The sequence below is a fragment of the Anneissia japonica genome, unplaced genomic scaffold (genome assembly GCF_011630105.1).
Source record: "Anneissia japonica isolate Jap-2015-1 unplaced genomic scaffold, ASM1163010v1 scaffold287990_len610157_cov183, whole genome shotgun sequence".
Taxonomy (NCBI): domain Eukaryota; kingdom Metazoa; phylum Echinodermata; class Crinoidea; order Comatulida; family Comatulidae; genus Anneissia; species Anneissia japonica.
Genome location: NW_022743371.1, coordinates 569,537 through 582,299, shown reverse-complemented (window position 1 = coordinate 582,299; position 12,763 = coordinate 569,537).

Below are 12,763 nucleotides of genomic sequence, written 5' to 3'. Positions count from 1 at the left end.
CAAGCTGAGGTATAGCCTAGTCTAGGCCTAAACAATTTACTATATGTGAATGTATAAAATTATGAAAAATATGATTAAAACGCAAAATTGTGAAAGAATAAAGGAAGAATAGGAAAGAGATTTAGAGCGGCTGAAATATTTTCCGAAAATATACAATAGTAGTAAATATGCTATTATTGCATTACGTTTTTGTAAACAAATTTGGGCACAAAAAAAACGAAATTAATTTTTATACATTAAAAATTAACGTAGGCCTATTTTTCATGCGTTTTAATAAGCTGATGTTGATGCGTACATACAGAACAATGCGTGAAAATACAGAACAACACAAAATGAAATACAACAATATTCACTCACAACTTTGAACTTGAACAAATTGAATATAGGCCTATCCATTGGTAAGTTACAGGTAGCTCAACTTTCCTTATAATTACTACAGCTTTCAGACTATCTTTGAATTTTGAATTTCGTCTCCTCGATGTTATCTTGGAATTCCGTCTTTCCAAGATAACATATCTTGGAAAGACGTCTTTCCAAGATAATTTATCTTGGACTTCCGTCTTTCCAAGATACGTTATCTTGGAATTCCGTCTTTCCTAGATAAATTATACTGGAAAGACGGAATTCCAAGATAAATTATCTTAGAAAGACGTCTTTCCAAGATACATTATCTTGGAATTCCGTCTTTCCAACATAAATTATCTTGGAATTCCGTCTTTCCAAGATAAATTATCTCGGAAATCCGTCTTTCCGAGATAAATTATCTCGGAAAGACGTCTTAAAAAGTATTTATTCCATGTTTCCATGATAATTATCTTGGAAACTCGGAAACGCGGAAGGTCACTTTAAGCTTCCGTAGCAAAGGCTTAATTGATCTGTGTGATGACGGAGAACTAACTATGCTTAACGGAAGTGATAAATGCACAGGTACAATACTTGGTTTTTTTAAAAACCCAGAAAAGTGTAATGTATATGATGTTACACACGAATATATAATTGATGAACTTGGGTTGTACCATATTGGTACACACCCAATAATCACAATTTCAAGCATACTAAAGCAGATAAATTATACTGGAACATGACTAAGGATAAAAATTGGGAGCCCTTCCAAAATGAATTAAAACATAAATTAGAAGATTGGAACCCCCAACACTTAAATGAAAATTAAGCCTGGAACGAATGGAAATTGAAAGTCATATCTGCAGCTGAAGATTGGATATAAAGTAAATCGTGGTAATTGTAAAGCGTGGTATGACAAATAAATTGATAATTCAATAAACATTAGGAAAGAGGCCTGTAGAAAACATCGACACTATTCAAGAAATAAAAACATACCAAACTTTAATGAGGAAGAATGTAATTCACTATGGAAAGACTACCAAAAGAAACGTAATGATTGCAAGGCACTAATAAGGAGTAAAATAATGCAAAGAAGAGTAGAGAAATGCGCTAATCTAATGGAAAAGGGGGTCCCCAGTCACATGATTTCTGGGCAGAAGTAAAAGAAAGAAACCACACAAATAATGTAAAGTTAATTTTTATTCCAGGTTCAGACACAACCTCGTCTGACCCAAATGTAATTAAAAACTCACTCGTGACTCACTTTAGTAACATCGGGCAAATTAATGACAGAATTGGTAAAACTAATCCAATATTCGAGAACATAGATAATCATGATGATAGTACCATTAAACCAACTCTAAATGAACTATCCTTTTCATATGAAGATGTAGTCCAACCTATATCCTGTTGTAAAAATAATAAGAGCCCAGGTATCGACTCAATTACAAATGAAATTATTAAAAATGGATGAGACATAATGGATCATCGTTTAATTTATTTAAAAGGCTTGCTAAAAAATTCCAGGTGAATGGAACAAAGGTATAATAATTCCATTGTTTAAGAAGGGTGACACTAGAGAGACCTCAATAATTATAGAGGCATCACATTAAAATCGTGTGTATCAAAGATTTATAACAGAATCATCTCCCAGACCGAGTCAAACTTTATTTAAGACCCTGACATAACATGACAACGAGTAATTCAATACAGGAAATGGAAACTAGGAAATGATTGTATTTCAGAAAGTGATAATTATAAATACTTAGGGGTTACCATATCAGGCTCATTGACCGACACGTACCATATTGGTGAAGTAATAAGAAAGGTTAATAGAATTATAGCATACATAAAATCTATAATCAATGAACAAGACGACTTTAACAGAATTTATTATGGTAACCTATTATGGAAGTCCATTGGTTTGTCAACCATAAATTACGCATGTTCAGTGTGGTTATGGAATGGCAAGACTACTACAGAAAAGCTGGAAAACTTACAATACCAGATGGCTAAAATTATACTTAAAGGTCCTCGTAATGTTGCAAAAGAAGCTTTATATGGGGATTTAGGCTGGCAATCCTTAGACTCCATCCAAAATAATTTTAGACTGTCATATTTTAACAGGTTAAAAAATATGGAAGAAAAGAGATGGCCTAGGTTACTATTGAAAGCAATCCTGCAAGTAAAAAATGTTGTAAGATGGAAATGGCTATATGCAATCAAAAATATACTACAAAAATGTAACATGTTAAATGTGTAAACATCGAAAACGATGATAGCTGGATAAAATCATGCAAAATAGAGAACAAAAAGACCGACGCTAAAGAGTGGTATGTAAGAGCAAAATCATCTCTTAGAAACTATATAAAATATAAATGAGAACCAAAATTTGAACTTTATCTTCTTGATAAAACAAATTTTAAAAGAATGAATCTTAAATTTAAGGACCAATCCAACTCACTAGAGCTTGAAGCAAGAAAATCTTCTTGGTCAAATGATTTTCCTGATAAATGTAAAATATGCGATAATAATACTAAAGAAACAGTGGTTGACCTGATTAGTGTTTTCACTTGTTATATAAGACCTATACTGGAGTAATTGAGTGATTCTCTGAAACTTAGACTGCTCCAATCGGCTAGGCTCCACCTTGTAGTTTTGGGCAGCCCATCTCTTAGTCATGGAATGTTCTTTCCATCGTACTAATTAATGTTTACTTTCTATCATTTTGATTCGTTTTTTTGATACTTGATCGTTTTTTGTTTTTTTTTAATCTTTTCTTTGTGTTTTGTGAAATGTTGCTTGTTATTTGTATGCACCACTAGGTGGTGTGTGCCAATGATACAAAAGTGTTCCAATAAAGTTCCAAGTTCAAATAGTACGCTTGCCCAGTGTGGCATAGTGGAATACTAAAAAATTAGCAAACAAAATTGAACTGGTCCAAAAGAGGGCACTACGCATTATCCTTGGAAATAATTATATATCTTACAATTTAGCTTTAGAGGAAACAAGATTACTCTCGCTAGCAGCAAGAAGGGAAAGTCTTGTCCTCTCTTTTGGTGAAGGACTTTTGAAATCGCTGTTGCACCGTGACATGCTCACTCCTTGCCGTAAGCTAAAATTAACCTTAATATCCAATGGTGGAATTCTTAAATCCAAGACGGAACGATATAAACGGTCTGCCATACAATTTATTGTCAAATTAATCAATGCACAATCATACCAGATGCAGGTTCTAGGTTGTTTTTTTTTTTTTACTATTAATATTATTATTATTAGTATTAGTATTATTATTATTATTAACAGTATATAATTGCAATGCAACAACACTTTAATGATACATATATGGGTAAATCATTTAAAAGATATTGTAAAAGTAATGAAGATAGAAACTCAATAAAATAATAAGTGTATAGTTAATAAATTAATAGTGGTAATATATTTTAATAATAATTGCAATAATGAAAAATAATATTGTACAAATTAATAATTAAGTAGCTTGTTTTTTTTTAAGTGGTTGTAAATATAAACTTTTTTACTGTATAAATTTATATATATATTGTAGTCTAATTAATTTATAGGTTAATGAATTGTATTTTTACTATTTTGAATATTTATTAATGATAATAGTGTTTGCAATTTGGTGTTTTTGAATGTATTTGAATTTTTTTGTTGTTTGTAATCTTGAATTTTTGTACTACAATAATTTCAGACTGGTTCTGCTTTTTGTATTTTACCATAATACCAGAATAAGAAATAGATTATGGTATCAATAATTGGTTCGTTCTTGCCTAGCTAGCCTATATTATTGTTAACATTATATTATATATGTTTTACAATTAATTATGATTATTTCTAATTATTAAATATATACATATGCCTAGGCATTTAAATAAAACAATGTGCTAGTAAAAAACGACGGTAAAATTCATCATTTTTCCCCTCAATTGATCTGAAATATTGATTGATATTCACTTCGGGAGAATCGAGATCCAGAATCCAGATGATCATGTTGTTACAGTTTTTAGACAGGTTGGTTTGGAATCCCAGAAGTTTGTTGACATCGGTTTTGCATTGTGATCGTTTGTCTTTGAAATAAGCGTAATATACCGTAACTCAGAGACAGCAAACGAAAAACATTGTTATAACGTTTTAATTCAATTCATATTTATTGCATCAAGTAAATTCCAATGACATATACCAAATAACATAATAATATACATACCATACCGTATATTTTACAATTTTACGAATTAAGTATCTTTATGAATTACACAGTCTAGGCTTATTAGTTCAAGGGCAAAACCAAGGAAAACTTCCTTTTTGTTTGTGAAGGTTTTTTCAACGGTTGTATAACCCTAACCCCATTCTATTTGAAATTAGCTTGGGGCCACCCAGATTTTTGTCTCAAATCCAAGATGGCCGCCAAAATTATAAATATTAGGCATACGGCATATCATTTAGTTTTGTCAACATTTTTTTAAAAGAAGAGTTGACCTTAGGCTTAAAACATTCCACGCAATCAAGGTCCACCAAAAATTACGCCTCAAAACAAAGATGGCCGAAAAATCCAAAATGGCAACCAAAAATTACAATTATTAGAGATATAAGCAAATTATTCGGTTTTGTAAATGTTTTATTCAGTGGATTTGTTGTTATCTCAGTCCAAATTCTTTCAAGATCAATCGAAGGCCACCAAGATTTGGCCTCAAATTCAAGATGGCCGCCAAAATCCAAAATGCCTGCATATTATTAGGCCTATACAATTATTCAACGACTGTTTTAAATGGGGAACTTGACTAAACATCATGCTATTTTAACTGTCAGTTTCCAACAAACGTTAGGGAGGGAAAAAAAACCATCATACGTAATTTTACAAAATATGAGGCTGTAAAGCCTTAAGCCATAGGCGTCGATCGGTTCTAATATAAACGATTTATGAAATTAATAAAAAATTATGTAGTTCCAAGTTTGCCTCAATTATAGAAAAGTGGACAGAAATGAAATTACTTCAAGACACTTTGACTTGATTAAGGCATCGATATTTATTCAGACATGAATAATATCAATGTCTCAAGCATGTCAAGGTGTCTTGCAGTACTTTTATGTCTGTCGATCATTCTTTATACAATATCTACATATGTTGCATCTTTTAGTTGTATTAGAATACTAATACAGTATTGTGATTTTTGAAAAGGTTTTTCAAAATACAGGAATTTACTTTTACACGCGCTTAATCATCATTACTGACCTAATCGGCTGTTGCATTTCATCATTAATGTCACACTTGAAACTCGAAGTGTATAAACCGTTTAGAAAGCATGAATACAAACATGTGCCAAACCACCAACCACCCCCAAGTTCTGAGGCGCAGTTGTTTAGTATATTCTGATCGTTGTCTTTGTCGTAGGCTGAGAATGCTGCATTGCGTTCGTTACTGATTACGGGACCTATGTTTAAAAAGTAAAAGTAAAATTTTAATTTAAAAAAGTTGTTGTTTGTAAACCCAACAAATATAACCTACATTCCAGGTTATATTCTGATCGTGTTTCAATATTTTCAGCTTCTTGTACTTGGGATTTTACAAATTCTTCTGGTTTTTTTTTAATTAAATGATATGAGTCCATTCAATGATGTTGGGCTTACTCGGGTGAGGTCTCTGTGTATTTACTCTAATGACCGACCTATATTTATAAGCCATTTACATTTAGTCTATGGGCCAGTCGTGTGGTCAAGCAGAAAATGCAGGCGCCAATTGTTTTCGGTGTCTTTGGTTGGAGCGTATCTACGCTTTTACCATCATCTTCGTCATTATCATCAATAATTATCTTCATAAAAATAATCACCATTATCATTAATCAATTTCATGATCTTTAATCATCATCATTTAATCATAATTAATCATCATCTATATTATTCATTATTAATTATCATCATCGTTAATAGTTACGTTCGTGGCATCAATAATCATCATTAATTATTATTACTCATAAAAATAATAGTAATAATATTTATTATTAATCCTTATTATCATTAGGGAACATCATCAATCATAATAATTATACATAATTAGTCAACATTAGTTATTGCCATTAAACATAATCATTATCATTTTCATTCAATTGAATTCAATTCAGTAAACATTTATTTGGCACTCTCAAAAATACAACAGAAATGACCAAGGATCACGCAGAAGAAAACAATTTCTGTCGGTGTGTACCAATTATACAAAATAAAACATGCAATTATCAAAACAGTGAAAAAATCATAATTTTTCTTATTGCAGTTATCCTAAAATAAAATAGTCTGTGAGGAAAAACAGGCAATTTCTCAAAGGGTCAACCAATTTGTCTTTGTCAGTTGTCCGCTGTTCATTGTCCAAAGGAAGTTATGTATTCACCGCTGTCTGTCAGGTTGTCGAGTTGGGACTGTTTGTCTGTGATTAGATTATGCAAAAACTAACAATTAGTGGAATGGTATCTATTCGAAAAAAGACACCTGGACAATGTTAAGGTCAAGGATATGCGATTATTTACCCAAAAACATAAAAGAAAATTATAGAATGGCCCTATCATATATGGCCTGAATTCGGCCAACATAAACGGCCTGCTTATTGTCCAGTATTTATGCACGGTGGGGGGGAGGGGGTTTGGTATGTACTCTGGAGTGACTGCTCTAGTTGTTGTTAATAGTTGGCTTAATTATTGATAACAAGGAAATGAAATTCAAAGATGAAAAAAAGGATTTCACAGCCTTTTATCTTATCTGTTTTTTTCTTCTAAACATAATTACCACCAAAAATGGGAAGACAAAGGACGTCAAAATATAGTAAAAATAATACTTACCACCATCGCCATTTATGATCTGTCCAAGTCTCAACTGATAATTTTTACTCTCTTTTCGAATGCGAAATGAAGCATAAGTGGATGAGAAAACCTCTCCCGTTTTTGTTTCGACATTTATGCGGAGATGGAAGTCTCCGCTACATATACATATATATGGGTGTGGGCGGGTGTGTGTATGTATATGTAGGTCGTATATGTAGGTCGTATGTAAATTAATGGTGGGTAGTGCCAGTGTTCGCGTTGGGAGCGTGATGTTGGTGAAGTATCGAGTGTTTCGCCGGCGTGGGTTCCATAACACTATGTGGAGCTTTCGTTGGTGAGCTATGTTCGGTGCGTCGCTGAGATCGTGGTCCTAAACCGGGCACTTTTGCTGCGTATTATGAATTTATTTAAATATTTATACAGTATTAACAACAGAAACTTGTTTAATATAAAAGAAGGTAGCTGCATGAACAGTAAAATTACTTTTTGTTATTTTGTTTTTATTTTACCTAGCTTTTGTTTTACGACTACCTTAATATTGGTTTTATATGTTTATGTTAAATTGATGATTTTTGTATTGTAATTAATTTTTTAAGTTTTAGTATTTGTAGTTTCTGAACGCACCGTCAAAGTGTGTGCCACTGATACACATGTGTACGTTCAAATAAATTATTCGTAGATGCTCGTATCCAAGGTCGATCAAGGTCGATCGACATGACCTGTGTTGCGTGAATGGCCATATATGGTGTGAATGGCCATATATGGTGTTTATGTCAATTAATATTGATGCTAGCATGCGCAGTTCAAACTACGAATTGGCTTATTGATGACATGCTGTTTGTTAAAATTGAAAAAAAAAACAATTCCATATTAAATTTGCCTAAGACTTGCAATAAAAAATCTTTTTAGATAAGCTATTATTTTTTTTTATATTCTTGAGGTTTTCTCCGATTTTGTTGACGGCAGGGTACCTGAAACAAGAAGTATATGGCACTGTGTTCAAAATACATTACTCACGTATGGTTTAATGGAATAATATATCATTTCGTCGTTTTTGACCTTGTTGGGCAACCCTAAATAAGTAAACTGTGTGCATTTGTTCGTCTTCCTGTTAAAAGATATAGATACACATGGAGGATAAAAGTGTAGACACTGCAAGCAACATGCGATGACTGAGGTAGTCTTTTTCGGTGTCTGTACAGGCTCAGAATCTTTCCGCCCACAACGGAGAACGTTTGTACATCGCACCGACAATTCGAAGATTGCACTTCTCATTTCCTGATGGTTTCCTAGAGAACAGATAAATACTAACAATAACATTTCAATATTGGATAACAACATCTTCAAAGTATAATATCACACCTATACTGAATTAATTACACGGATAATTTATTGACGTCAACAGCTTTTATGGTCTTGTTGTCAGTGGCGGATTAATGGGAGGGGGGTGTGGTGAGGACGGGGCAGCCGGCCTTCTCCATCCCCACCAAATTTTTTGATTATTTAAAAAAATATATATATATATTTTTGTAAAAATTAAGTAATAATAGTAATATTCAAATTTTAAGCATGTGAATGCAATTTCCGGCCATCTAGAGGTGCCATAATCTTTTTTTTTTTTGGTATAGGATCCTCTATTTGTAAAAGTCCACCCGAACAATCAAATAATATAGTATATTAAACATTTTTAAATGTAAGTAAAAATGCAGTAAAAGTTATCGTGTATATTTCCAAACTTTTAGTGCAAAATTAAATATTATTTCTTCTTATTGAATGGTAAACAATGAATATGCATAAGTTGATTGTACACTGTATCCAGTTGTAGCTGGATTGTCAGTCAATATTAATACGTTAAAATTATATGCATTATTAATTAGTTAAACCGCTAACTGCATTGTTATTATTTTATTACTTTATTATTTTATAATTTTATTATTTAATCATTTTATCATTTTTCATTTTATTATTTTATCATTTCATTATTATCATTTTATTAAAATCATTATTTTCTTATTTTATTATTTTTTTTATCGTTTGTCGTCTATCGTCTGACGTCAATCGTCGATCGATCATCGCCCATCGTCTCTCGATATATATTGCTATAACTTAATGAATGGAGTAACGATAGTCTGTCAAAAAATTAAAAGAAATTATATTATATTTCCAATAAATAACACGATATCAACTCTAAAATATTAAATCTAAAAATAAAAAACAAAAATAACACCATGCAGTAACAGCAACAGTGATGATGCTGAATAATGATGATGATGATGATGATGATGATGATGATGATGATGATGACGACGACGATAACGGTAACAAAAGCGCATTGAGACTTCTGTATAATGGGCTATGTCAAGTCCCACTCATTACATTATAATACTGTTGATGTTGATTATGCGATTGCACCAGCGCAAAAGCGCAACACATTTTGACATTATTGATATAAAACCATGGTTCAACGGACACTCATTGGGTGGTACAACAAACTCTATTTAATGCTGTTCTCAAAACCGAGGACACAGATGTTGCTCTACCGCAGACGAAAAAACAGTTAAAATTGACCTTTCCCAGCACTATCGTCCCTCTTTGTTTTTCTATGCTCTTCTTCTATACAGGAGAAGGTAATAATTATTACTGATGATGAGAATGTTATTAAGAGATCATCTGTTTACTTTCAACATTTTCAAATTGATTTTTTTTTATCCTTAAGCATTTGTTTGTTGTTGTTTTTTTGCGCTTTTTTCGTTTAAGTTACTTTACACTTAATTTTGTTTTAATAATTTCAATTTTATCTCTCATTACGGCAATGGTGAAAAGACTTGCCTAAACTAAACGGTTGAATTCAATTACATCACACTCACCATTGTTATCTGAAGTCTCTTCGTTGTTAATTTCTATAAAGTCACAAGTGGCTCCATCCGCCACACGGCAATTGCTCTGCGTGTCGCACTGCAACACGCATTTTGCTGAAGAGAAAAAAATGCTTGTAGGCCTATAATGTCTATTATGGACGTATTTTGCTGTAATGATATAAAACTAGAGCGGGGGGGGGGGCGATGTATTCTTGGTGTGGGGGGGGGGCGATGTATTCTTGACCCTGTTCTGCTTAATAATTTGTTAAGTTTCACACTCAATTTAATATTGCTTAATTTTTCCTGTTACAGTGTTCTTCAAAATCAAATATGTTTACGACTTAAAACCAAAAACAATGTTTTTAATCTTATTTAATTAAAGGCTAGTTTGGCTAAGCCTTGTTTGTCCGATCTGCCAACTCGGAATGCCTAAGTAGGTTAGCGTGCCTTTTGTAGGACAAGACCCAGTAGCATTTTTTTGTTACATTTCTTCACAGAGGATCCCCCTGGATTCGTCACTAATGTTTGAAATATGCTACAACATATAGATGATAACTATAATAACAAAAATAATAATAATAGTTATCATTATTATTACCCCTTACACCACCACCCTTATATTATATCATAAATATTACTCTAATTTGATGCCAATATCATTTAGAGGGAACGAAATCATTTCGTTCCCTCAGCCTTCAAAATAATATTTCGTATATGGTACGCCCACAGTGCCTTTGGCGTCGGCTGTTGACAGCGAATTTATCATTCGATGGCGACTACAGCATTATATATATATATATATATATATATATATATATATATATATATATGACTGTAGAAATGCGACAGAAGTGCTATGGTCATTTAGAGTCAGGCTCCGAAAAAATTGATATGTTGTATAACTGATTTTTCAAAGATAGAGAAAAGTTGTTTGACAAAAAATTAATGAGACACAGATTTTTTAATATTTAAAAACTGGGGGAAAAGGTGTAATAAAGGGCGTCCCTTTTTCCTTCAGTTTTACAACATATCAATTTTTTCCCTCCGGAGCCTGACTTTAACTAGCACAGATTTTCTATATAAAAAAAACTAAGCAATATGTCTAAAAAGTGTCGCATTATGATTTTATTGAAATTAAAGTAAGCGTAAGTAATACAACATTATTAACAGGAGTAGCCAGTAATACAACAATGTGCCTTGGGTCCAAAGAATGCGGAGTTAAGTGGGTCGCCGCCAGAAAAGGCTTGAAAAGCAGGAGTTTCAGTTCACGCAACACTTCTGGATTTCATGATTTAAATATTAACACAACGTGAAGTTGTAAAAAGTACAAGAAAAAACTCCCAATATAAAAAATTAAAATTAGTGGTTCATGATAAAAATCGTCGAATGATGTGGTTGGCGAATGATGTGTCCTATATGCGCCGAGCGTAAAGCCGCCATCAAAGGCACTGTCGGCGCATCATACGAAATATTATCGAGGTAAGCAAATAATTTCGTTCCCTCGAAATATTATTTCGAGATATTATTTCATGGGAACGAAATATTACTTCGTTCCCTCGAAATAATTTAATATTTTTTCTAACCATGTCCCTTTAGGGACTCTCCGTAGTGTTTAACATAGGGCCTAGCTGTAGCTAGTTTAAACTGCTTACGAAAACGAAAATTGCGTTAACATAAAGTTTATACCCGTTTAGTAATATTCAAAATATGTAGAATAACATAATATTTTAATATGCTTGGACAACCTTTGAAGAAGAGCCAAGCACGGAAAGTGACCAAAGTGCCGGTCCAAAAAAAATAGGGATAGAAGAAGAAAACAGAAGTTAAACAAAAGCTTTTCTTGCTGAGGAAATTAATCAGTTACAGTTCAATAATATTTATTATTTTATTTTATTTTTATTTTCAATCTTTCGACAAAAACAGAAAAGTTGGACAGGGGAGCCGAGGAAAAGCAAAAGTTAAAAAAACTGTCATCAAAAGATGTGCTTAACCGAACCCCTGCCAACAAAACAATACAAAAATTTAAACGTTAAAATGAACGAAAGAAAAAACAAGCAAATGAATGAATAAATAAAAATAAATAAGACAACATATTAAAATTTTAGAAACCTACAATAAAAAAAATATTTAAAAAAAATATATGAATGTTTATATACAATTATAACTTCCATAAACTGTATTAAGTCATTTACAGAATTTTAAAATGCAACCGTCATAAGAAATAGATAAAATCAATTAAGTACATTTCGTCAAGCAGAATATAACAAAAATCAGTAAAATGAACTCCGTTTAAACCTGAAAAATGGCTCCTCAATAAGATTATTTCTTATAGTAACATTAAGATAAAAAAAGTTTTCGGAAACCTAACTACCCCACAGTATTTAAAAGCATCAGTACAAGCTTTAGCATGATGGAAGGTAAGTATATCTTGATGTCTATTATTAACTTCAAATAAATCGACACAACACTCACCCTTGTTGTTTGAAGTCCCAATGAAATCACATGTGGCGCCCTCCGCCACCCGACAATTTCCTTCCATGTCACATTCCAAAATACAGGTAGCTGGATAGAAAAAAAAACACCATGAATATTTATAAAAATAAGTTATTATAAATGTATATTTTGACATGATAAAATATAAAACTCGAGCAGTCCGACTTCATTAAGGAGAACATACCTCCTCTTTGTAAAGCTCGGTTTCCATACAATCGCTACACAGTACTTTATTTTAATATA